This window comes from Heloderma suspectum, chromosome 4 (assembly GCF_057233095.1).
Source record: "Heloderma suspectum isolate Gila_16-S chromosome 4, 16-S_ref, whole genome shotgun sequence".
NCBI classification, from domain to species: domain Eukaryota; kingdom Metazoa; phylum Chordata; class Lepidosauria; order Squamata; family Helodermatidae; genus Heloderma; species Heloderma suspectum.
The window spans coordinates 98,300,395-98,325,998 of record NC_139461.1 but is presented as its reverse complement, the minus strand read 5'-3'; the positions used below and the strand labels follow the sequence as shown (position 1 = coordinate 98,325,998).

The window sequence follows — 25,604 nt, the reverse complement described above, 5'->3', positions numbered from 1 at the left end:
TCAACAGAAAATGGCACCACCACCACGCCAAGTCAAGGTGCGTAGTAACCAAGCCTGGGCAAGTAATTTTGGCACTTGAGAGGCAGAAAACAACACAAGCCCCTCTCCCCTTCCCTGGCAGTAAAAATAGAACAACAATACATTAATAACCAACAAAATTTGCTGATGTTTCATGACACACTCTGCCTAATGGTTGGGCCAGTCCAGGAGAAGGGAAAGAAATGGCTCTGAGAAAATGTAGGGGATGGCCAAAGAGAGATGGAACCTGAGGGACAGATGAAGCAGGAAGCATCTGCCTGCCATATCTCAATTACCTTCAAGTAAAACAAAAGTTTCCAGACAGTGTGGTGTGTTGTTTTTTTAAGCTGAACTGAGTATTATCTATCTTAACTAATTTCCTTTCTGCATGACTTTATTAGCATTTGTTATTTCATTATCCATTTTGCTGAGGGCGCATCTCTCTTTGCAGAGCTTAATAGTTTCTTTTGGATCCAAATATCTTTATTTATTTGTTCCACTTGTACCCAACCCTTCCTTCACCAAGGAAAAAGCAGCATTTTTAGCTTCGGAACAGGCTGAGAGTGTGCGTGATCTATCAAATGCCATCCAGAGAGCTTTGTGGCTAAGGGAAGATTTTACAGCTCCAGTCCTAGACATATTTACTTGGAAGTATGCCTGACTGAATAGGACGAGGCCAATGTGCCCCCTCCATTTCAGCACCTCATTTCTGGGTGATGAAATGAGGAGGGGGACATTTTGGCCAATTTTCTGGAGAGCTGAAAAGTGTGGTTGGGGCATAGCATTGCTCTGACTGGGGGCCAATCTACATTGTGCCCACCATCTCAACGAATTCGGTGTCCAGTCAGGTTAAACACTCTCACATTAAAACATGATTACCCACACTCAGCCATTTTCCCCATTGCGGTGCTTCATCAAATGCGTGAGCTCGATTCATAGTCGAGCGCTGTGCTGTTTTCCTGCTCTTAAAGATGGCGGCACTCATTGGAGGATCAGAAACTCTTCTTGTTTCTGCTGATTCCACGCTCACCATGTGGCAGTGGCGCGGGAGAGGCTTTTTGTTTTCCGCATGTTTTCCTGGCTTCCGCAAGATTTCCTTTCTTCAAAGATCATGCCTGAATTAAAAAAAAAAAAACATCACGGAGAAGCCACGATTCTTCGAAGATAATGCCCTAATTAAAAAAAAAAAAAGTCGAAACAGGGGATAGAAGGTGGTAAAACTTAGTCTCATTTGAAAGGATAGAACAACCCCCTGCTCAATGCCTGATTCCCAGGTGGTCGCCCATCTAACTACTGACCGGGGCCAACCCTACCTAGCTTATGAGATCAGACAAGCATGCTCACATCCAGCCCTTCGCTTGTTGCTGAGGAAACATTGAGTGCTAAGGGAGCTATGCAATCAGTAGCCAGAAGTAGGAATGGCAGAGAATTTCTCCACGAATCTCGGGGAGGCCAAATGCCAACGCATTCGGCCCCCCGAAATTGGCAGTGAAATTCTCCGCCACCCCCCCACCCACCCCCCGGGATGGGACTTACCTCCCTCGAATGTCCCGCGACATTTGACGGCGGTTCATCGGCAGTTTGTCAGGGGCGGGGGCGGCGGCCGGTCTTCCGACCAGCTGCTGCCACCGCCATTACAAACTAAAGTTAAAAAAACAAACAAACCACGTGATAGGCTACGTAACAATTTACGTAGCCTATCACGGCTAGATTTCCAAAGTCAGCCGTGATAGGCTATGTAAATCGTTATGTAGCCTATCACGGGTGACTTTGGGGGAAAAAAAAAAGTGCATACGCAAAAAAAAAGTGCATACGCAAATGGCGGCGCCCATGGGCACCGCCATTTGCGTTCCTTATTTGGGCACGGGTAGTCTACGTAAAGATTTACGTAGACTATGGCAAAAATAAGGGCAACGCTATTTGCGTTGCCCTTATTTTCGCTGTAGTCTACGTAAATCTTTACGTAGACTACCCGTGCCCAAATAAGGAACGCAAATGGCGGCGCCCATGGGCACCGCCATTTGCGTACGCGCTTTTTTTTTTTTTCAAAAGTCACCCGTAATAGGCTACGTAACGATTTACGTAGCCTATCACGGCTGACTTTGGAATCTAGCTGTGATAGGCTACGTTAACCGTTACGTAGCCTATCACGGGTGTGGGTTTTTTTTTTTCACTTTTGTATTTCGCGGCCGGGGAGACGGGGCGCTTCTCCCCGGCCTGAATTTCGGCCGGGCGAGGCGGGGCGCCTCCCCCCCCAACCTGAACTTCGGGGGGAGAACCGAAGCGCCTCCCCCCCACCGCGAAGCAAGCTGCGGGACCAGATAAGTGCCTTTCGTACATCCCTAGCCAGAAGATGATCTGGGGCCGTCAAGAGCTGTGATTGGACAGGAGGGAAATACAAACACCGCTGTATATGGGCAGGCGGGGGAGGGGACTACGACCGGATACGGTAGCGAAGGCGGAAAATCAGAGCACATTAAGGGGAAATACCGGAATATCAGGGTATTGAAAGCGGGAGCACGGAAGCAGGAAATTCCGGTTCCAATTTGAGGCGGGTACTGCGTAGTGTGAAAGATGGGCGGTGAAACCTCACTGGAACCGAAAAAACCCATAAGTGTAGATCGGCCCTGGGGCTCCAGGACAAAAATGGCAGTCTCTGCACCTAGTCATCACATAGCATTGTTCCCATGGGCTTGAGGTGGGGTGGGGAATGGTGGTCACCAGCTTGCAGCTGCCAGAAGGAGCTCTGTATGCACAGGGAACTCTGGATCAACAGCCACAAACCAGTGATCACCACCCCCTGAAATTTCACCCCCTGCCTCACAACTTTTACTGGGAGGAATTGGGGGGGGGGCACCTTACCCTGATTTTCATATGTGCCCTGACTCCTGATAACTTGCCATTTGCATCCATTTGTAGGTGTGCCTGCAGGCAATCCAGTAGTCACCGAAGGCCTCAACTATGTGGTAAATCCCCATATGGCATCATTTGTCTTAAAAAGAGACTTTACCAACATGGTGGATGAACGTGCCAGAAATTGTAAGAACACGAGAAGAGCCCTAGCTGCTGGATCAGACTTAAGGTTCATCCAGCCCCAGCACAAGCTCTCTGACTGAAACAGGAGAATACATGTCCCCACCTTGCCACTCTCCCCCTCCCCTCATCGCCACCTCACACCTTTTCCCTCTCCCCTGCTGCTACCTTGCGCACTCCCTTCTCCCATTCCACATCCCCCTTACCTTTGTTGCCACCACAGTACCAGCTCTGTGGAGAGCCATGTGGCCAGAAGAAGCTCACCCAGGTTTTGTGAGAGCCCAGAACCTGCTTCTTCCGCCTGCGGGGCTCTCAAAAGGGAAACAGAAGGCAGGTGGCTGCCCCGCAGAGACCCTCTGGCCATTCTCTTGCCGCAGCAAATGCCACTGTGGAAGAATGGCTAGCGGAGCTTTCTAGAGCACCTGCTGGAGGTGGCAGGGCAGTGGTGGCAGTGGCAGTGAGCCACTCTGTCTGAGACAGGGTAGAGTGGGGAGGAGCAGTGCAATTTACCGCTCCTCTGGCACTGCTGGCTGATGCAGGCACCTCACCCTGCAACAAGACTGGGCCAGCACTGAGTCCATCTAGTCCGGCATAATTTTCAACAGTAGCCTTCCAGATGCTTCCAGGAAGCCACCAGCAGGGCATGAAGGCAATCGTCTCCTGTAACCCTTGCCCGCTAGCAACAGATATTCAGTGACAAAGGGCCAAAACAGACATTACTTTAAATCTGTGTCTAGCAGCTATGTCTTCTTTTTTTTTCATTTTTACTCTAGAGTAGGCAAAGGGGCTCTGATATTTAAAGCCCCCCATCCCCCATCCCCGCTAAAATCCCAATCCATATCAGGCCTTTGCACCTACTGTAGAGTAAAAATGAAGATGTAGCTGATAGACACACATTTAAAGTAATGTCTATTGTGGCCTATAATGTCTCTGAATGTGGAAATTCCACCTGACTGTCATGGGCAATCACACACAGGCAGACTTACCCTCACTGAATTTATCTAATCTACTTTTTAAACCATCCATACAAAGAGAGAGAGAACAATATTGACTTCCTTTCACAAGATGTGGCATAGCCTTTCACCAAACAACCTGGCTGCGTAGAAGGGCCAGTGAGAATGTCCCTCTTTCTCCCACCCCCAGAACTATGATTAAATTACAATGACAAGACCAGATCACAGTATAAATATTCTTGGGTGTAGAAGAGAAACTTCTTGGGCATTTTAAATTGTGGATATTCCACATAAAGGTTAAACTATATAGCTGTCTGCCCTACAGTGTTTCAAAGAACATCTGGAAATCTTCAATTTCCTCTTAATTTCATGGCCAGTAAGACAGTATAAGAAATCGTCTTCTCTAAAACATATTGCTTTATGTTGGCAAGAAGATTTCATTTCACCAGTTTTTTTTAAAAAAAAACCTCTATACACACATGTGCATACACACACACACACACACACACACACCTATATTACCCAGAAAACCTGAGGAATATAATAACATGCCCATAAATAAGGAACAATTTGAATTAAAGGAGTCCAGTTAAAATAGGATTTGCTGTATAATGCACTTCCTGAACGGAAGAATCCCCTGTTCAAGGTTAGATCATCTTTCTCCAGAGAAATACCAAGCCTGAACAGCAACAACAGGGACAGGGACAATGTAATCATAGCATTATTCCATGAAGCAGGAATAATTCCTCCTTATATGAGGAAATAAGTGGAATGGCTCAGAAGTGGAGCGACTCCAAAGAAAGACAAACTTGAAATCATTTGCTGTAGTAATGAAGGATGGATTTAGCCCTTATATTGATATTTCAATAATAAAGCACTTTTGTAGGCAACATATCAGGGTGACAGACTGCCTCACCCAGTCCCCCATTAGTCCAAATTCCCCCTTGCCCTTTTCCCAATGGACTTCAGGGTTGCATCTTCATTAACATTAATCATGGTTAATGCTAATGCATCCAATGGTGTCATTCCACCAGAGGGAGGAAGCCAGTGCAGCTCCCACACACACATTGCCCCCAAATCTGCTCTGGAGAGTTGGGGACCCTCTGGAGCAGATTTGAGGGGCATGTGGGGGACTTCAGGGGAAAGGGAAGGATGGGAAAGTCCTGTTCCATGAGTGAATGTTCCATTACCTGAGCGACTTCCGCATGTGTAAGGGCTGGATCCAATCCTATGTTCCTTCCAGTTGTGGCAGAGTGAGTTGACTACCCCAGGCAGCAGATTTTGAGTGTCATGAAAGGACAGTAATTTTTTAGTTATTTAATGTATTATTTTTGTAACTGTAAATTGACTGCCACGGATGGCGAGAGATGCTTGTGGGATTTTCAGCCTCATGTTCCAAAATAAACAGGTTGGCTTTGGGTACTATGCACCTTGATTTGGATGGGTGGGAGTCACCATTTGCTGTAGACCCTTCTACAGAGGGTCTTGTTCTGGCCCTGGTTCCCCCTCAACCAGGGTTTGCAAACCTGTTTCACTTTAGCACCCTGCTTTCCATCTTGGTTGGTGCTAACATAACCTTTAACTATGGCAGTGAGGAAAGAGTGGAGGTAATTCAGCTAGAGATTGAAAAGACTGGAGGAGGGGCCTGCATCTGGTCTCTTAGCTGTATCTGTGCCTTTATGATATTAAAACTAGCTCGCTAATTCTGTATTGAGTAACTTCTGTGTGTGTGTGTGTGTGTGTGTGCGTGCGTGCGCGCGCATGCTGCCCTGATGTTATTTAGGGGGGCTTGGAGTTATTTGCGAAAAACTGTAATCTAAAAATCTATCTATGTGTTACATATATAACATGAAATGCAAACCTGTGTACAACAGACCTGAGAAGTCCAAATAAAGATACTCCAGAGAGAAGCAGGAAAAGCTGAAGGAAATCATATAGGGCCTGTTGTAAGTAAGTGGAGAAGTGGTAGCTGCTGGCCACTTTTCTCCCTCCATCCACTGTTTATAAATGCTCATCTTATCTCCACTTTTCTCCTTCCGTCCACCGTTTATAATTGCTCATCTTATCTCCCCTTTAAAAGCTAATCGTCTCTGCCTTGCCCCATCTCATCTCCTACCTTCCAGAGGGTAAGATAAAAGAAGCAAATATAAAGAATGGATGGCTCCCAAAAGACCATCCCCACCGGTTCTCTCTGTCTGGATGGAGGCGGTCAGAATTCTCGACCCCAAACCTGACACACAGATCCAGCGGATCAGCATCCTTCAGCAGCAGCTGCCCAGCAGCAGTTATTACTGCTCCTCACAACGCCACCGCTCACTCGCTCGCTCGCCTGCTCAGGTGGGCGAGTGGCAACGGCAGCAAGAAGCGGTACTCGCTCACCTGCCCTTCCCCACAGGTGCAGCCCTCCCAGCCATCCAGAGGGAGATGTCAGGTGAGGGGCGAGACAGGGTGGCAGTCTCTGCTGTCCTGCTGCTCCCCAGCTACCATCTGCTTGCTTGCTCACCAGGGAGCTCTTGAGGATGGGGAGAGGGGTCAGATAGGAGATGGGGGGAGATGGGAGAGGGAGGGGGACCTTCCTCATATTTTATTTTATTTCACAGGATCATAGACTCATAAGTTGGGAAGGGGCCTACAAGACCATCGAGTCCAACCCCCTGCTCAATGCAGGAAGCCTGATGCCCAGGCGGTCTCCCAGCCAAGTGCTAACCAGTGTGTTTTCAAGCCTGACATTGGCACAAAAATAATGTAGTACTGCCAATTTTGGAGCATACTATTGTTTACTTTCATTAATATTTTAAGTGTCATTTCAGGATAGAGCAGTGTTGGAACAATTTTTTTTTTTTTTTTGCTTTCAAAACTGAAAAGCTCTATCTCAGGCAGGCTTAAATATATGAGCTTTATTCACCAAAGTAATTACCTTTCAGGGGAGTATCTAAGTGTAGGCTTAACCATGTGTCTATTCAGAAAGCACTTTCATAAATATACATATGTCTGCCTACCTTCAGGGCTTTAAATTCACAGCTATTCACATCAGAAAGAAAGAAAGAAAGAAAGAAAGAAAGAAAGAAAGAAAGAAAGAAAGAATATTTAAATGCAGCCCTAGAGTTAAGCATGTATTTGAGCCATATGGATTCCAGAGGGGTTTATATGCCTCCAGCTATTGAAATGGATTATTATGAATGATAATAGTGCCAAAGTAATCCAGTAAAGTATAGCCTAAAGCTAGCAAAGGTAAAAAAAAAAAAATTGCCCAAGGTTACATAGCAAGCCATTGGGAGAGATAAGAATCCAAATTCTAAGTAAAAAAACAAAAAGAGTAAGACTCTAAATACAGCTGGGTTCTCACAACATGCTATGGGTTATCGTGTTGTCTGAATGCAGTGCGTTTTCCTCAGGATGGCTTGTTAACCACGCAGCATAGTTTATTTTTCTCAAACAAGCCGCGTGGAGAACCCGTGGCTTGTTGCTGGGTTGTTCAGGATGTTTAACAAGCCACACTGCATGGTTAATGAGCAACCCTACAGAAAACGTGCTGCATTCAGACAACATGATAACCCAGCCTGCAGAAAAAGTGCTGCATTCAGACAACATGATAACCCACCCTGCAGAAAAAGTGCTGCATTCAGACAACATGATAACCCAGCCTGCAGAAAAAGTGCTGCATTCAGACAACATGATAACCCACCCTGCAGGAAAAGTGCTGCATTCAGACAACATGATAACCCACAGTTCAACAACAACCCACACTGGGTGTGTTAGTGTGTTGTGTGAATCCAAATTTAGAGTCTAAATGCTAACTATATTATCTGTCAAGGTATGCTTTGAACACTTGAACTAAAGTGTCTCATGAAGGGATGCAAAAAGCATGGAACTAGGGTTAACAGCTTCTCTTCTAGCAAGGCTACTGAGCTTTTAAACAGATGCATGACAGGCAGATATTTAAGAGGTGAAAAATTTCCTATTGTCGTACCTCTCTGCTTCCTTTTTTGCTAGCCCTGCTCTTGTGCCTTTTAACAACAGCTTGACATTCAGAAATTAAGCAGGTGCAGTTTTTTTCCAGACATGGGAATAACCTGAGAGAGAGAGAGAGAGAGAGAGAGAGAGAGAGAGAGAGAGAATCTTTTCTGCTCCATTTCTGTGTGTCAGGCTCTGGCTAGAGGCTTAGGAGCAGAGCTGAAAACAAATTGGAAGCCATATCTATAATATGGGCCACATTTAGCTTCAAGGCAGCCTTGAATGGAGCTGACTAGAACACCCAATTTGCACTTAGCTGATAGAGGGTGGCTTGTCAAAAGCCATCCATCCAGGTCTAAGACCAGTTGGCTATGTCCACTCAACCGTACTTCATCCATGCATGCTGTGGCTGCAATTGAGAAGAATCTGTGCTTGATCAGAATAGGTTAACACTCAGGCAGGTCTCAAAGTAGTACTCCGCTACTTATTTTCAAGCTGACCCAAACCATGCCATTTCTTTGTAATTAACACAACTGAGCCCAGCCTAATTTGAAAGGAAACTATCCCATTTTCGGTCAACCCCCCCACCTCCCTTCTACATGGAGCATTTCATTCAGGACCCATTTTATTGGATCTCTGAGCAATGAACCACAAATTGCTTTTTCCCATGTAGCAGTGCTTCGGTACTGTCAGCAGCAGTGACAAAGACTAAAGAAACCACTGAAATGAACAGGTATGGACATACTGCCTGGGGATCATTGGCCAGTGTAGCTCACTGGCTAGACTGGGGTGGTAGAATCTAGGTCCCAATCCTCCAGCAGAACACTGAATGATTCTCAGTAGGTCAAGGGTGGACAACCTCAAGCCTAGGGACCAAACCTGGCCTTCCTGTGGCCCCAATCTGGCCTTCCTGGGTTCCCCAGATGCCATGCCCCATTCCCATGGTCCCATCCCCTTTCGCCCATCCACCAATCATTTGGTGGCTTCCCAAGTTTTTGTGCAGTTTCCCCACCATGCTTAAAGCTTGAAATGCTTTGCCTAAGGTTTAGTTACAGGCAGTAAGAGCTTTAAGCCACAATACGCTGGGGTGTGTGTGTATTTTTGGAGTCCTTTCTGTCCTTTTGCCCCACCCACCGCTGGCATGAAGTCCCCCAAAGCTTCTCCAAAACTGAATTCAACCCTCAGGCTGAAAGAGGTTCCCACCCCTGCAGTAGGTCAACAAGGGTTTCCAACTCCCAGTTGTTTAGCAATAACAACAACAAAGCTTTCCCTACACTACCAGTACATGAAGAAAGCTTGGGGAGAAACAGTGAATGGATTTTTGTGTGAAAGGGCTGTGACCTCAGTTCTTGGACTGAGCACCCGGTACGAGAAACACCGTGTTCCTTATTGATAAGTTCCACTATTGGGGTACTGTTTTGAACTTGGATCCAGCTGGCAACACCATTCCACAGACTGGTCACTACCACCGAAAAGGCCCTTTTCCCAGTAGCCACCCACTCCCCTTCCTCATAGCAGCCACCTGTTCCACCCTCTAAGGGTGATATCAGGGTCTGGGTAGGTACACACAGAGCACGTTCATGTGATCATGGCGAGAGCCTGATAGGGGAACCACGCTGCAGGGAAGGGGAAGGGAACCATGATGCATGCACCCCACACACAACCATGGAACCACACAGGACAGCGTGGTTCACTTACCCATCCCTGCAGTATGGTTCCTGTGTCGTCGTCCTGCAGCTGTGGCCATGTATCCCAGCAGCCACCATGGGGAGAATCAGGTTGCGCTGGCTGCTTAGCCATCACTAGGTGATCTCTACCGCCAAGATCACCCACACTGGCTAGAGCATCGCATGTTCTCCAGGTGGCCATTTCTATGGATGGCCACATTTATCTACAGGGAGGCTGGATTTAACACTAGCGCACCCAACAGACAACACAATAAGCTACCCTAGGGGCCCTTACCCCCCCTGCAGAGGGTGGGTAATGGGGGTGAGTTATTTACCAATCATGGCGGGAACCCCCCCACACAACATGCTAACCCACCATGGTTCGCTCCCAAATATGACCCACAATGGTTTAGCATAATGTGTGAACCCAGCCATAGTAAAACCAAAGACCCTACAAGCCTGAAGTGTTATGCTTTTCCTTATCCCTTTGTTTTGGCTGGATGACTGTACACTGTACAGTGAAAAAGGAGTGGGAACTTCTTTTACCCCCAAGGGCCAGATTCAATTTTGGAGAAGCTCTTGGGGGGTGCATTCCAGTGGTGGGCAGGGCAAAAAGGATGGGGCCCAAAAAATACTAGTATAATTCTACTTAAAGCTCGTCTTGCCAGGAACTAAGCCTTAGGAGAGGCATCTCAAACATTTAGAATGGGAAAAAACATGCAGAAGCTGGAAAACCACCACATGATCTGTGAGGGGGATAGTGGCCAGGAAAAGGGACATGGTTATCTGGGGAAAAGTGGAGGACCAGATGGGGACCCCAGGAGGGCCAGGTTTGACCAATGGGCCTGAGGTTCCCCAGCCCTGCTCTACAGACTGCACTGCCTATCCCAGGACTAGACAACTGGCAGTGGTCCAGGGAAAGTTGGCTGAACTCGTTATATTTACTTACTTTTATATTCTACCTTGTCAAAAGAGGCTTCATGTTTCTTCCCCCCACCCCACAAAAAAGAAGTCATCTTCTACAGGTTATTATTTATAAACTGGAAATGACTTACTTCACAGGATTGCTGTACTGTTGAGCAACACACACACACAAACGCATTTTATTTATTCTTGCAGTGTTACCTTGCCTTTCCCCCCAAGCAGCCTTTAAGGCTATTTAAACCAATAAACATGTTATTGGCAATGAGCTTTGTGGATGACAAATATAAAATAAGTAGTAATATTTGTTCAAGCTACCTTTGCGCTGGGCTATCTTGCCAGATTTCATATTACTACAATGAAGGTCCAATCCAAATCTGCTCCAGATTTTGGGCAAAAGCTGTACAGCAAATAAACAAGTTACATAACAAGTCCCTCACACTCTTGGCACCTGGCTACTAAGAGGCACTAACATGATAATTTGATTGTGTCTTGCACTGCAGTAATCTATGCTACCTTGACTCATATCCATGCCATGCTCTTACTGATGTTGCCTTTAAGCTAGAGGTATACAACAGATCAGCTATGGGTCACATCTGGTCCACTGAAGGCACCATCTTGTCCTCTCCTGTTTCTCCTGAATTGTGTCCTATGAGTAGTATGTTGCCTACTACTGCCACTACCTAAATCACCAGCTTTCAGTTTTATGGTTCTATGAAACAATGTTTTGGAATATAATGGCTGCATTAGAACTGTAATGGCTGCCCTACGTTAGGACTGTAATGACTGCAGTGGTGTAGAGGAGCCAGATCCCCCAGGATCGAAGCGCCAGTTAGCAGTAGGGATGGCGGAGAATTCCACCATGGAATCCAATGAGGCTGGATTCTAAAAAATCCCCCCCCCCCCGGAGTCTGTGGTGGAATGGAACAGTTACCTCCACCTCCATGTGGCATCCTGATTGCCAGCGATATGGCCGCCATGCTATATCGCTGGCTGAAGGGAACTGACTGCGGCCACAAATGGCGTCCAGGATGTCATTTGCGGCCAAGAAGGTCTTAGTTTGAGGTAAATGCAGCTGTAAACTAAGACCTTTATGGCCGCAAATGGCATCCCAGATGCCATTTGCGTCCCTGCTTTTCATTCACGCGATAAAACAGGGATACAATGTAAAACAGGGATGCAAATGGCATCCTGCATGCCATTTGCAGCCCTGTTTTTTCATGCAATAGGCTACGCAAATATTTGCGTAGCCTATCGCATGAATGAAAAGCAGGGATACAAATGGCGTCCAGGACACCACTTGTGGCTGCATTTACCTTAAACTAAGACCTTTACGGCCGCAAATGGCATCCTGGATGCCATTCGCATCCGCGGTCAGTCAATACCCCTCAGCCAGTGATACAGCATGGTGGCCATATTGCTGGTGCTTCGGAGCCGGCCGGCGGCTCCGCGGAATCACCACAGAGTGGAACCAGCCAAAGAGGATTCCAGGGGGAGGAACAGATTGCCTCCCTCCATGGACGGATTCCTCACTGACTGGCAGGTAGGGAATCTGCCCATCCCTAGTTAGCAGGGATGATGACAACATTTGTCACACGCACCAGCCCTCAGACCTTCTTGTTCTCTTTGAGCTTAGCTGCAATCCTCCCAGTAGCCTGGGGACAAATGGATTTCCCCAGCAACAAAACATTATTGTCAGCTATCCCTGTTGTAATGCAACATGTTTTGGGGTGCCTTTGCCTTGAATGGGTGAGTAAGACCGATTTGCTTTGAAGAGCTACACAAAAGACATATAACACACACACAAACACACATGAACCAATACAGCTGCTTGCATTTTTGGACACTCTTTGGGGGTGTGGCTATGGTAAGTGTCATGATGAGTACCTGCACTTCAAAATTTAACACTACACCACGGGAACCAATAATAGGATAACATTTTATAAACAAAACAAACCCAGTCCTAAATTACCTACATAGGTTTCCTTATTTTATATCTTCTTAGCAGAAAGTAAAGTGGGAATAAGTTGCACTCGCACCTTTTGCTTCCCAAGCTTTAACTCATTGACAGATAATGCAAGTGGGTGAAAATGTGAAGGAAGAGCTAACTGTGAATATGTAAAGAGCACTATTTTTCAATAGTGCTAGCAGTATCTTCCAAAATTCTGCTGCACGCTCTCCTACATAGATAAAACAAGACTCTGAAGGACCATTAATCTTGCTTTAAAGACAATAGTTCTTCAAAGTCTGAAGAGGACAAAGTCAAAGTTGTCATCTCAAGCTAATTTGTCGTTTCAAACGTTTTCATTAAGGGACAGCATTTTAACTAGGGAAGTGCACCGCCTCGGTACGAAGCCCGAATAACGAGGCGAAGCAGGCTGATTCGGAGGTGCCTCATCATGATATGGAGCGGATCAGACCAGCACCGAGGTACCTCAAAGTGAAGTGGCTCCTCCACAAAGCGCCTTGTCTGCCTCATATATTTGGAGCTCTCCTTATGCCTTCTGAGCAGCCTAGACGGGATGTCTCCAAAATGTATCAACTTCTGAAAGACCATGCAGAGGGGCAGGAGGAGGAGGAGGGAGGGGAGAAGGTGAGAGGATGCAGAAGTACCAAATATATCAAGCTGAGAGAGATTCAGCCACCAGGAGAGGTGGGGGAAGGGGAGAGGAGAGGAGAGGAGAGGAGAGGAGAGGAGAGGAGAGGAGAGGAGAGGAGAGGAGAGGAGAGGGAGCTTTGCTGTGAGTCAGCCTCCATTTGCTCATTGTGACAGAGGTGGTGTTACTGGAGAGGAGAGGACTGTCTGAATGTTATCTGGCTAGAGCAGTGGTCTCCAAAGTGGGGTGCACACACCCTAGGAATGGCACAAGATGATACATTGGGGTGTGCGAGACACCCACTGCCCTGACAAGCAGCCATTGGGTGCAATTATGGTGGTGGTGGTGGCAGCAGCAGCAGCGGGATGGGACAGGAGCTGAGAGAGAAGTTCCATGGCATTTCTCTCTCTGCACCAGTCCTAGCCACTGGGAGCAACTGCCCCAGTCTCTGCCAGAGGAAGCCTTAACCCTTCCCACTCTAGGGAAGATAAGATTGATGATATGATATTGAAATGTAAGGTTGTTTATTAAACTGTAAGATTGTTAAGGTTATAGATATAGTTTTTTTTAAATAGAATGGCATTGGAGTCCAGGGGGTACTGGAGTTTAAACTTAATTCTTTAAAGGGGAGGGAGAGGGGGAGGGAAGGGGAAATAATCTTCCTCTTTTTTCTTCACTCCCTTTCCTCCTCCCTTTTCCTTTTTTTCTTTTTCTTTCTCCTTCTCTTTTTTTTTATTGTGGTATCCTCATCAGAACATTGTATTGTTGGGAAATTGTAGTATTGATCAGGTTGTTGGTAATTTTGGTATTGTTTATTTCATTTATAAAGATAAAATAAATAAAAATTTATTTTTTAAAAAGTAAATGTTGTTGAACCACTTGGAAACAGTGATCACAGTGCTATCAGATTTAATATATATTTAAGTGGAAAATTGCCCAGGAAGTCCAACACCATCACATTTGACATCAAAAAAAAGAGGAAACTTCTCTAAAATGAGGGAACTGGTGAAAAGGAAGTTAAAAAGTGGAGTCAAGAGGATTAAATCCTTTCAGAATGCTTGGAGATTACTCAAAACCACAATAATAGAAGCCCAGCTAAAATGTATATCACACAGGTTAGGAAAGGTAGCACCAAGTCCAAGAGGTTGCCAGCATGGTTAACAAGCCATGTTAAGGGAGCTATTAGAGAAAAGAGAGCTTCCTTCAGAAAATGGAAGTTTTGCCCAAGTAAGGAAAACAAAGGGGAGCACAAGTTTGCACAAAGGCAATGCAAGCAGACAATAAGAGTTGTAAAAAAGCATTTTGAAGAGCATATCACTAACAACATCAAGGCCAATAATAAAGAATTCTTTAAATATATCAGAAGCAGAAAAACAGCTAGGGAGGCAGTTGGATCACTGGATGACAGTGGAGTTAAAGGAGTACTGAAGGAGGACAAGGAGATTGCAGAGAAGCTGAATGAATTCTTTTCATTCAACTTCACTGCAGAAGATATAAGACAGATTCCTGTACCTGAACTGATGTTTTCAGGAATGGAGTCTAATGAACTGAGGCAAATAGTGGTGACAAAAGATGAAGTTCTCAACTTTATTGATAAATTGAAAGCATATACATCACCAGGCCCAGATGGTATCCATCCTAGAGTTCTCAAAGAACTCAGATATGAAGTTGCTGATCTTCTAACCAAAATATGCAACATGTCCCTAAGATCAGCCTCTATACTTGACGACTGGAAGATGGCCAATGTAACACCAATTTTCAAAACGGGATCCAGGGGGGATCCAGGAAATTACAGGCCCATTAGCTTAACATCTGTTCTGGGTAAATTGGTTGAAGGCATTATTAAAGATAAAATTAGTAAGCATATAGAAGGACAAGCCCTGCTGAAAAAGAATCAACATGGCTTCTGCAAAGGTAAATCCTGTCTCACTAAACTTTTAGAGTTCTTTGAGAGTGTCAATAAACATGTAGACAGGGGTGATCCAGTAGACATTGTTTACTTGGACTTCCAAAAGGCTTTTGACAAAATCCCTCACCAAAGACTCCTGAGCAAACTTAGTGATCATGGAATAAGAGGGCAGGTCCTCTTATGGATCAGTAACTGGTTAAAGAACAGAAAGCAGAGAGTAGGAATAAATGGTCAATTCTCCCAATGGATAGAAGTAAATAGGGATGCCCCACAGGGATCTGTACTAGGACCAATGCATTTCAACCTGTTCATAAATGATCTGGAATTAGGAGTGAGCAGTGAAGTGGCCAAGTTTGCAGAAGACACCAAATTATTTAGGGTGGTTAAAACAAAAGGATCTGTCCAAACTGGGAGAACGGGCATCTAAATGGCAAATGCGGTTCAATGTAAGCAAGTGTAAAGTGATGCACGTTGGGGCAAAAAATCCCAGCTACAGTCCCAACTGATGGTATCTGAGCTAGTGGTGACTGACCAGGAAAGGGATCTTGGTGTTGTGGTGGACAGTTCAGTGAAGATGTCAACCTAGTGTGTGGTAGCTGTAAAAAAGGCAAACTCCATGTTAGGCATAATTAGAAAAGGAATTGAGAATAAAACTGCCAATATCATACTGCCCCTATACAAATCTATGGTGCAACCACACTTGAAATACTGTGTACAGTTCTGGTCACCACACCTAAAAAAAAAGCTATTGTCAAGCTGGAAAAAGAGCAGAAAAGGGCATTAAAATGATCAAGGGGCTGGAGCATCTCCCCTATGAGAAAAGGTTATAAGAGCTGAAATGGTTTCGCTTGGAAAAAAGGAGGGTGAGGGGAGACATAATAGAGGTCTATAAAATTATGCATGGTGTGGAGAATGTGGATAGGGAGACATTTTTCTCCCTCTCTCAAAATATTAGAACCCAGGGTCATCCTGCGAAGCTGATTGGTGGGAGATTCAGGACAGATAAAAAGAAGTGCTTCTTCACACAGCACATAGTTAAAGTATGGAATTTTCTACCACAGGATGTAGCAATGGCCACAAATTTGGATGGTTTTAGGTTGGACAAATTCATGGAGGAGAAGGCTATCAATAGCTACTAGTCCTGATGGCTATGTGCCAGTTCCAGAACCAGAGGCAGTGAGCCTATGTACACCAGTTGCCGGGGAACATGGGCAGGAGGGTGCTGTTGTACTCATGTCCTGCTGGTGGGTTTCCTGTGGGCAGCTGGTTGGCCACTGTGTGAACAGAATGCTGGACTAGATGGACCCTGGGTCTGATCCAGCATGGCTTTTCTTATGTCATTCCTGTGATCTCATTGGCCATATGCCCTGAAAGGCAGCATCTGATTGGTTCAGATTAATGCTATTCAAAACGTAAAGGCTGGAAATTTTAACATTTTTTCCCCTTAGGTTTTGAATAGCATTGATCTGAGCCGATCATGCATGGCTGGCTTCCGCAACACTTCTTTCTGCCAGCGGGCTGGACTAGGAGGAAGAGGAACCCCTGCCACTATGTAACCACTGCTTCATTCAGGCTCTCATTTGCAGGGAATCCTGGACTGTCAGGCCCTAGACCTGCACCCCGCAGTCCATCCCTGATGGCACCATTGGACATGCAGAAGCCCTTGGTGGGGCAGGCACCTCAAGTGATGAGGACTGGAGGTGGAGATGGGGCACAAGCAAGTATAGACCAAACTGGGCCCACATGAACAGAATTCATTCCTTGTTCTTGCTGTGAACAGTTAATTTCAAGCAATGAAACATCAAACTATCCTAGCCTTTTCACTAGTCAGGTATAGCATTATGGGACTCAACACTGAAAGGGGTTGGCAATGAAAGCAGGTCACGAAAGATAGCACATTTCTTTTTAGTTTATCTCCAGACAACTTTCCTTTTCCTTTTTCCACATGTTGTAATGGTTGCCAGCAAGATTAAAAACTGCCATAAAGAGCCCGCTGTGCAAAAATGAAGTGTTATATTTATTTGTATCTTCAATTACTCGGCAGTGATGATGATCAATATCTGATCATTCTTTCATGAACTAACAGGATGTAGGTAGGCAAAAGTTATCTTTTTTACCCATGTGTTTTTAAAGAACAGAATATACAGTCAGGGCCAGAAAGACTGGAACAAGGATAACTGTTTTGGCAGTTGGCCTCTGTACACCACCACTTTGAAGTTGAAAGGAAACACACCCAGATGGAAGCAAAGTCAGAACTTCCAGCTGTAATTCAAGGGGTTTGACAAAAGTGGGGCACTACCCATTCAGGAAGTACAGCCAGTGGCATGCACACACCCCCAACGTTGGTGACTCATAAGTAATGGAATGAATGGCTGACAAGCAGGCCTGTTTCCTGGGTACTCCATGACCAATCAAGCAGATAAAAGGCCTGGAGGTGGTTCTGAGTGTTACATTTGCATTTGGTAGCTGTTCACTGGAACCCCCAACATGAGGTCCAAAGAGGTGTCCATGAAAGTGAGGGAGGCCATCATTAGGCTGAGGAAGCAAAATAAACCCATCAGAGGGATAGCAAAAACATTGGGAGTGGCCAACACAACAGTTTGGAACATCGTGAAAAAGAAGGAATTAACTGGCAAGCTCAGCAATAGCAAAAGGCCTGGAAAGCCACGGAAGACAACTAAAGTGGATGACCGCAGAATGCTGCTCATGGTGAAGAGGAACCCTTTCACAACATCTAGCCAGATCAAGAACGCTCTTGTGGAGGTAGGCATGTCATTGTCAACATCTACAGTCAAGGGATGGCTTTATGAATGTAAATACAGAGGCTTCACAACAAGGTGCAAACCACTGGTAATGCTCAAGAACAGACAGGCCAGATTAGCCTTTGCCAGCAAACACCTAAAAAAGCCTGCCCAGTTGCGGAATAAGATTCTTTGGACTGATGAAACCAAGATTAACTTGTACCAGAATGATGGGAAGAGAAAAGTATGGAGAAGGAAAGGAACAGCTCATGAGCCAAAGCATACCACATCATCTGTCAAACATGGTGGAGGCAGTGTTATGGTATGGGCATGTATGGCTGCCAATGGAGCCGAGTCACTGGTGTTTATTGATGACCTGACTGCTGATCAAAGCAGCAGGATGAATTTTGAAGTGTATAGGGCTATACTTTCTGTTCAGATTCAGCTGAATGCTGCCAAACTGATAGGACGCCGCTTTATATTGCAGATGGATAATGACCCGAAACATACAGCAAAAGCTACCCAAGAGTTTCTCCAGGCAAAGAGGTGGGATGTTCTTCAATAGCCAAGTCAGTCACCTGATCTCCACCCAATAGAGCATGCTTTTCACTTACTGAAGACAAGACTGAAGGTAGAAAGACTCACAAACAAGCAGCAGCTGAAGACAGCTGCAGACCTGCAGTAAAGGCCTGGCAAAGCATCTCAAGGGAGGAAACGCAGCATTTGGTCATGTCCACAGGTTCTAGACTTCAGGCAGTCATTGACTGCAAAGGATTTTCATCCAGGTATTAAAGGCGATCCTTATGTTTGAAATGATGTTGGTTTTTTCCATTATGAGCCACCAACGATGAGAGTGTGTGCATGCCACTGGCTGTACTTCCTGAATGGTTAGTGCCCCACTTTTGTCAAACTCCTTGAATTACAGCTGAAAGTCCTGACTTCGCTCCCATCTGGGTGTTTCCTTTCAACTTCAAAGTGGTGGTGTACAGAGGCCAACTGCCAAAACAGTTATCCTTGTTCCAATATTTCTGGCCCTGACTGTATTCTGATCAAACAGTAGCTTAATAGGGGACAGAAATGGGACAGTACTGTCCCATAACATTCTGTCTCCCCCTCTGAAGTGGAAATAGGTGTGCAAGATTTCAGTTTAGTGCTGCACTTCTTTTAGTTATGGTTCTTCTGAAGCTTTGCAGTTTCTGACTGCTTAAATCAGTGTATTAAAAGAAAAACAGAGTTTAAACAAGATTTCTGTGAAGCCGTCTAAAAACTATGTATACACTTCTGAAAAGGCTTGATTTGTACCCCTCCCTGCTATGATAGGTTTGCCGATTTTGCAACCAAACTGGCCCATTGAATTATGCCTTTAGCAGTGGTTTGATCTGTAGGAGTTAGCAGGTGAAGCTTTTCACCACATGAAGATAAACATCGTATGTAATTTGTGGCCACCCTGATATTTTGGCTTACAATTCCCATCATCCCTCACCAATTGCTATGCTAGTAGAGTTGATGGGAGTTGTAGGCCAAAACATTTAGAGGGCCACAAGTTGCCAACCCATGCTAACTGCTGCAGATCAGACACAGCTAGCTGGGCCAGCAAAAAGTTGCTCATCTATACAAGTCAGAAAGAACCATGAGAAGAAATCAAGGGAAAATAGTATGTATTGCTCTTCTTGCTAACTGCACCTACCCGCTTCAGCATTCTTATCTTTCACCCAGATGGAGCAGCTAATTCCTTCCCTCCTGTTGCTGATACAAAAGAAATACGGTTCATATGGTGGAGGACATTCTGGGGCCTCACATCTCTCTGATCCATATGCCATACACCTTCATGTGCATGTACCTATAGGAAATATCTAGTGGTGCTCAACTGAGTAGTGTTCAACCTGTTCTGGAGGAGGTTGAACCCTTGTTGAAGGATCAGGTGCGCAGCTGAAGGTGCTCCTGGATCCATGAGGGTCCCTTGAGGCACAGTGACTTTGAGGTGCCTAGGAGCACCTTTTATCAGCTTTCCCCAGCCCTTTTATTTCTTCTTATTCTTAATTTGCAAATATAACAATAACCAAAAAGAAAGGCATATCATAAAACATATCCATAAACAATAATCAGATGTTTTAGACTACAACGCCCAGCATTCCTGACCATTGCCCATGCTGGCTGGGGCTGATGGGAGATGAAGTCAAAACATCTGGAGGGCACCCAGCTGGGGAAGGCTGACTTATAGCGTAGACTCTTCCCATAACCGATTCTTTTCTTTCCCTTACTGTCTTTTGCCACCCATGAAACTCAGTGAAAAAAACCATGTCATCACCAAGCATTTATTTATTTTGACTCTATTTTTACAGCAAATCCCCAGTACAAGGAACGCACTATGGACATCAGCACAAAATTAAATTCATTCTAGCCTATGAACTGTGACATGCAAAACCAGCAGGGCCTCCACAAATCAATCCAGTGAAAAAAGCAACTACATGAAAGACGGATGTGATCTGTGATTTCTCTGTGCTCTGGATTTTTCTTCTACTAGTCTGTTCTTTTCTTACTTAAGGGAATCATCGAGATAATGAAGACAAGACTGGAAAGCCTCTGCTCCCAATCAAGTCATGATAATTATCACTTCTTTGTCTAGGTGGAAGCGCTCTGAAGCCTCATAGGTGTAGCTTCTTAATTAATGCTGCTTAATTAGGCAAACAAGATCTGGGCCTGCCTTGTTTAGGTGGCCTTTCTTATAAGTGTAGGATGTTGCATGTACATTTTCATAATGGAGAAAGAACAGAACGTAGCTCTTCACAAAGCATTTGCGCTGTCTGCTTGCAGTAAGACTTGCAGACTTCAATAGGCCATTGTATCGATGCCTCTGGTGAATGAAATGTTTTTTTAAAAGTTAATAGTTCTGCAGCAGGCTAATTAGATTAATGTAGTGCTTTATGCAGTAAGAAAGAGCAATGTGTTGATGGATCAGACACTAAGTATTATCTTCTCTTTTGTATAAATACCTACCAGTTGGTTACCCATGAACACAGTTCACCAAGAGAGGGAAAAAATCTAACAAAAGGTTTAACTTAACTAACTGCGTTTGTTGAAACATTCAAAGTGTTACGTCTTTTATCTTTACAAAACTCCCTTAAATACGGTGTTCTTGGTGGAAACTCCAGGGCAGCCACTGTAATGTCCTTGTTGTGGCCCATCGACAATTTGAATCTTGAGGTTTGCCAATGAGCCTACACGACTCATGGCAACATAGGTCCCTTCATGATTTGTTTACAGGCCGTATGTTACTAGCATATCATTGTAGTTTGGCCTCCACTGGTGTTTATACAGAGACTTTTAAATATTATTTTGTTAAATTTAACAGCTAGAGACTTCCCTTCTGAGCTATAACTAAACTTTGACTGGGTTACTTTTAACTGTAGGTGTCTCTTAGAGCATTTCTACACCACATTAAAATCTTGAAACTTTACCAGGGCTTTCTGCTTCCATTTTAAATGCAGGATCATGACGGGCTCCCTTTACCTGCGCGTCCCTTCCCCCCTTTTCCCCCTTATTTGCATTGTTCTATATGTTTCATTATACAGCCACTAGATGGTGCTGTGGTCTAGCTCCTCTTAATGTGGGATTTCCTCTTTTCATGAGGGAATTCAATGTACTGTAATTTAATAGCTCATTATTTCCAATCTTTTAAAAAATGGGATAAAGTTCATTTAGCATGGGAGACACCCTGAAGGTTGATGACTCCATGTAAAGGACCCGCAAACTTCCATGAGTAACCAATCTCCATACCAGGATAAAAGCCCCATGTCCCATGTTACTGGCATATCATTGTACTTTGGCCTGCAGCACTGTTTATAACGGTGTACAGAGACTTTTTTGTGTTCATATGTCACTTTCCTCCACTTTTCAATTAATTATGTTTGTTTAATTATACTTGACATGTTTTTTATATTAATCATAACACTTTATAGTACGTTGTTATAAAAGACAGCTTAATTCTTTTTTTCTTTTCTTTTTTAAGCTTTATGGACATAAACCCCCAACTCTGAATTATAGTGAAAATTGTTATTTGTGGAATCTGCATGTCAAGAGCTTTTTAATGAAGTGTGTTCCATGAGAATTGGTCAACGGGGAGGCAAATAAAAAGGGATGACTTTGAATTATATATATAAGATGACTAAAGCCTGAGCATTACCTGAAAACAAGGGCAATATTAGCTATAGTCATGGGAGCTCATGCCCTGATTTTTTTTCCATGTTCCCTAAATCTCAGTGGCCTCTAGGCATGTGAATGTTCTTTTCCCCCCAATTTTGCTTCCAGGGGGCAAAGATGGAATGGAGCGTGAATGGAGCATTCAGTCAAGCTGCTCAAGCAGATGGCTGTGGGGAGAGCCAGAGGAAGAGGATGAGCAAGCAAGTGAATGTCTCAGTATCTCCTCTCAGGAGATGGAACATGAGTTGGCAAAGGGTACATTGGGCAGACACCAAAGCTGCTGTTAACTCAAATCAATTACCTTGTCTGTCTCCCTCCCCTTTCCATGGTCATGTACAGTCCACATTCCAGTCTACTCCTGGCACTACAAGGAGTAGGTGAAGTTTCTGGAGGAAGGCTGTGCTTTCCTAGTAGTCTTCCACCTGGGCCTAGGCCTCTCTAGTCTCCTTTGTCCATAATCTGGTCCATGCAGCCCCTCATGATGCATCTCAACAGAGCCTAAAGGGCTACCAAGGCAGCCAGGAATATCTGACTTCTCCCTCAGCAGGTAGTGGCATAGAACCAACCAGCTGCAGGTGAGGAAGAGGAGCTGCTGCTGCAGTGCCATGTCTGGGCATTGGGATAGCCAAAGATAATGGCTGGGTTCACACAACATGACAAGTAGAGTATGGGTTGTCATTGAATTGTGGGTTGTTGTGTTGTGTGAGCCCAGCTGTGCTAACAAAGCATGGTTATTAACCACAAACAAGCCATGGAGAAAACCCATAGTTGGTTGTGAACTTGGGTTGTTTGTGGTTAATAAACAAACCATAGTGTGTTAGTGCACCTGGGTTCACACAACACAATAACCCACAATTCAACGCCAACCCACGATTCAACCCAAACTCTGGCTTGTCATGTGAACCAGGTTACACCAATCCTGGCCTCTCTCTGCCTCCTCTTTTCCAGGGCCCCTCGCTGGCCATAATGTAAAGTTCTCCTCTCTCGCCTTTGTGACCAATTTCTGAGCCCTGCCCCAAATAGTATATCTTAGTCCTCCCCTCTTCTTATTCCCATATTTTTCTGTCCCATGATAATGGAAGTTCCAATTTCAAAAGCAAGGCACCTCTGTACCAGTTACTGGGGAACAAACAGTTGGGGAGGCTGTTTCCTTCATGCCCCACTTGTTGGCTTCCCAAATGCATCTAACCCTGGAATAATTCTTTATTTATACTCTTCTCACATGGTTTATCCAGGCAGCTTCTTTACTCCATTATCCTCTAACCGGCTGCTTTTCCCTTTTAATATGATCTACCCACTCTTTCTTTTTCTCTTTCTCTCATTTCATTTCATTTATTATATTTCTATACTGCCCCATAGCTGAAGCTCTCTAGGCAGTTCACAAAAATTAAAAACCATTAAAATACATTATATAAAATATAAAAACTATTCACATAATAACATAAAACAAATAACACACACAACAACAACATATATCTAAAACAATTTAAAATGATCAGCCAGAGACAATACGGAGACTCATTATACGCTGCCAAATGCTGGATCATGATGCTTTTCTCAGCCTGCCCCCCTCCTCCATATTGAGCAGCATCTGCAGCAATGCCCTGTTATACACTGCTGTTAAAAGTATAGGAACCTTCTTTTCCTTGCCTCCGTGGTCACACCTCCTAATTGGTGCCCTATTCTTACCTACCTGTCTCTTAGCATTGCCTGTGTTAGCCCTTCCAATTCCATATACATCTTTTTTCCCCTTTCCCCAAATCTTCTCTTCTGCACAAGTGATGTGCAAAAACAGAATACAATGGGATCGTTAGTTACAAGCCCTTTGCATTCATACAGTAGTCCTGTGGAGCCAGCCATAAATTAAATGCAAATGTATGTGAATGTATGTAAAGAAGACTTGGTCTTTTTTCATAATTTGAATGGGGGGGAATTATTTTCTGCTGGTTAATTATTGGAAGGCCATATTAAAAATTGGCACATTTCAGGCTGAATGCATATATACAAGAGAACACTATGCCCACAAGAGTTGTGCCCCCCCCCATCGTAAAAATGTTTATATCAGTGGTGCAAAAATCCAGGTTCTTAGTAGTCACTACTAAATAACTTTGCAAAGAGACTGCCCCCCCCAGTAAATATTCCTTCCTTCCTTCCTTCCTTCCTTCCTTCCTTCCTTCCTCTCTCTCACACACACCTTACCTTTCCTAGTGTGCTATCCCAGATGTCTATGGCATGCATGTGAATACTAGAACCACATCAGCAGGACTGATTTCATGGGTCTTCCCCAATTGATTACTGCTTTCTTTCCCAGCAGAGAGATAATTAGCTGGGGAAAACCCATGTGATCAGCCTTGTGATATATCATAGCAATGTAGGATGACACCACAGGCAAATGGCTTCCATACATACAACTATGGGTGTGTGAGCAGAGGACTCTTCTTAATACTGTTAGGAGCCACTGGGAGTCTCCAACAATTCCTGTGTTAGGGACATTGTTTGTAGTGCAGGGTGGTTTGATGCAGTTTCCTCGGGGGTAGCTAATAGTTAATAAGAAAGTGTCATGATTTCTGCAGAGCTCTCTTGAATGCTAGCTAGTAAAGGTTGGGAGAAATTATATCTTCCCCACCTCCTGCTAAGGGGAGGAGCCAATGTAAGGGATGTATGCATATGTGTGTTCCTGTGTGTGTGTGTGTGTGGGGGGGGGAATAGCTGTCACAGTTGGATCGGAGCCCATAGAGCCCCAAATGAGTTCTGATTCTGAGGAAGAGATAGAAACCGTGGGAGAGGAACTCGCGTGCTGTTCAGAGGCGCCACTGGAGGGAGAGCCCCTCCCTGCTCACATTCCGGAGAGTGATAGTTACCCGGGTAGGCAGGGGGAGGGACAACTGGAGCTTTGAGATGCTAGGCGCCGGTGCAGAGACAAGTGGGAGATGGAGAGCGCTGAGAGGAGGTGCTCAGCCCGCTTGGTGCGATGTCAACAGCTGCGCCCCGATGCCCCACAGGAAAGGGGTGGACTTTTGCCTCCTAGCACTTAAGTTCAGAGGCTTCCCGCCTTTTCCCTCCAAATGGAGACCAACTGATTCCCTAAGGCTAGAAACCCCGGGTAGGCAGCTCTTTAAGTTTCCCTCATTAGGCTCAGGCAATTAGCATCTGTAAGCATCATTAGGTTGAATGGAAATAAAGTGTTGGGAAAGAGCCAGAATCAACAGTCTGCGTGTTGATTCTGGCTACTTGAGGATTTCAGAAGGCAGCAAGGGTGCTCCCGACAACAGCTGCTGGTGATTTTTAGAACAGAGGAGTAGAGTAGCTGAAAGTTGGCTGAAGGCACTGTGGTGCTGGGTGTCTCTCTCTTGAGTTCTGATGTGAAGTAGTGGATCTGCTGCCTGCTAGGAATACACATGCTGCTTGCTGCCACTTATGTTCTACTTGTATAATTGTAAATAAAAGAAACATTGCAACAGTACTATATTATTATTATTTATTTTATTATTCATTACATTTCTGTACCACCCCATAGCCGAAGCTCTCTGAACAGTTTACAAAGGTTAAAACATTAAAAACACAATATCCAAACAAAAGCAAGCTTGGGTTACGCTCCTCTGGAATTTCTT

At 44.8% G+C, this 25,604-nt stretch overlaps 1 long non-coding RNA gene across 1 annotated transcript in view; it reads right to left on the bottom strand.

The window, feature by feature from the left end:
* Positions 1-397: 397 nt before the first annotated feature.
* Positions 398-25,604, bottom strand: part of LOC146347182 (uncharacterized) — an 82,501-nt gene continuing 57,294 nt past the window's right edge. The window contains exon 5 of the long non-coding RNA XR_014790194.1: positions 398-1,133. This is a non-coding gene — a long non-coding RNA (uncharacterized LOC146347182). The remainder of the gene's footprint in view (positions 1,134-25,604) is intronic.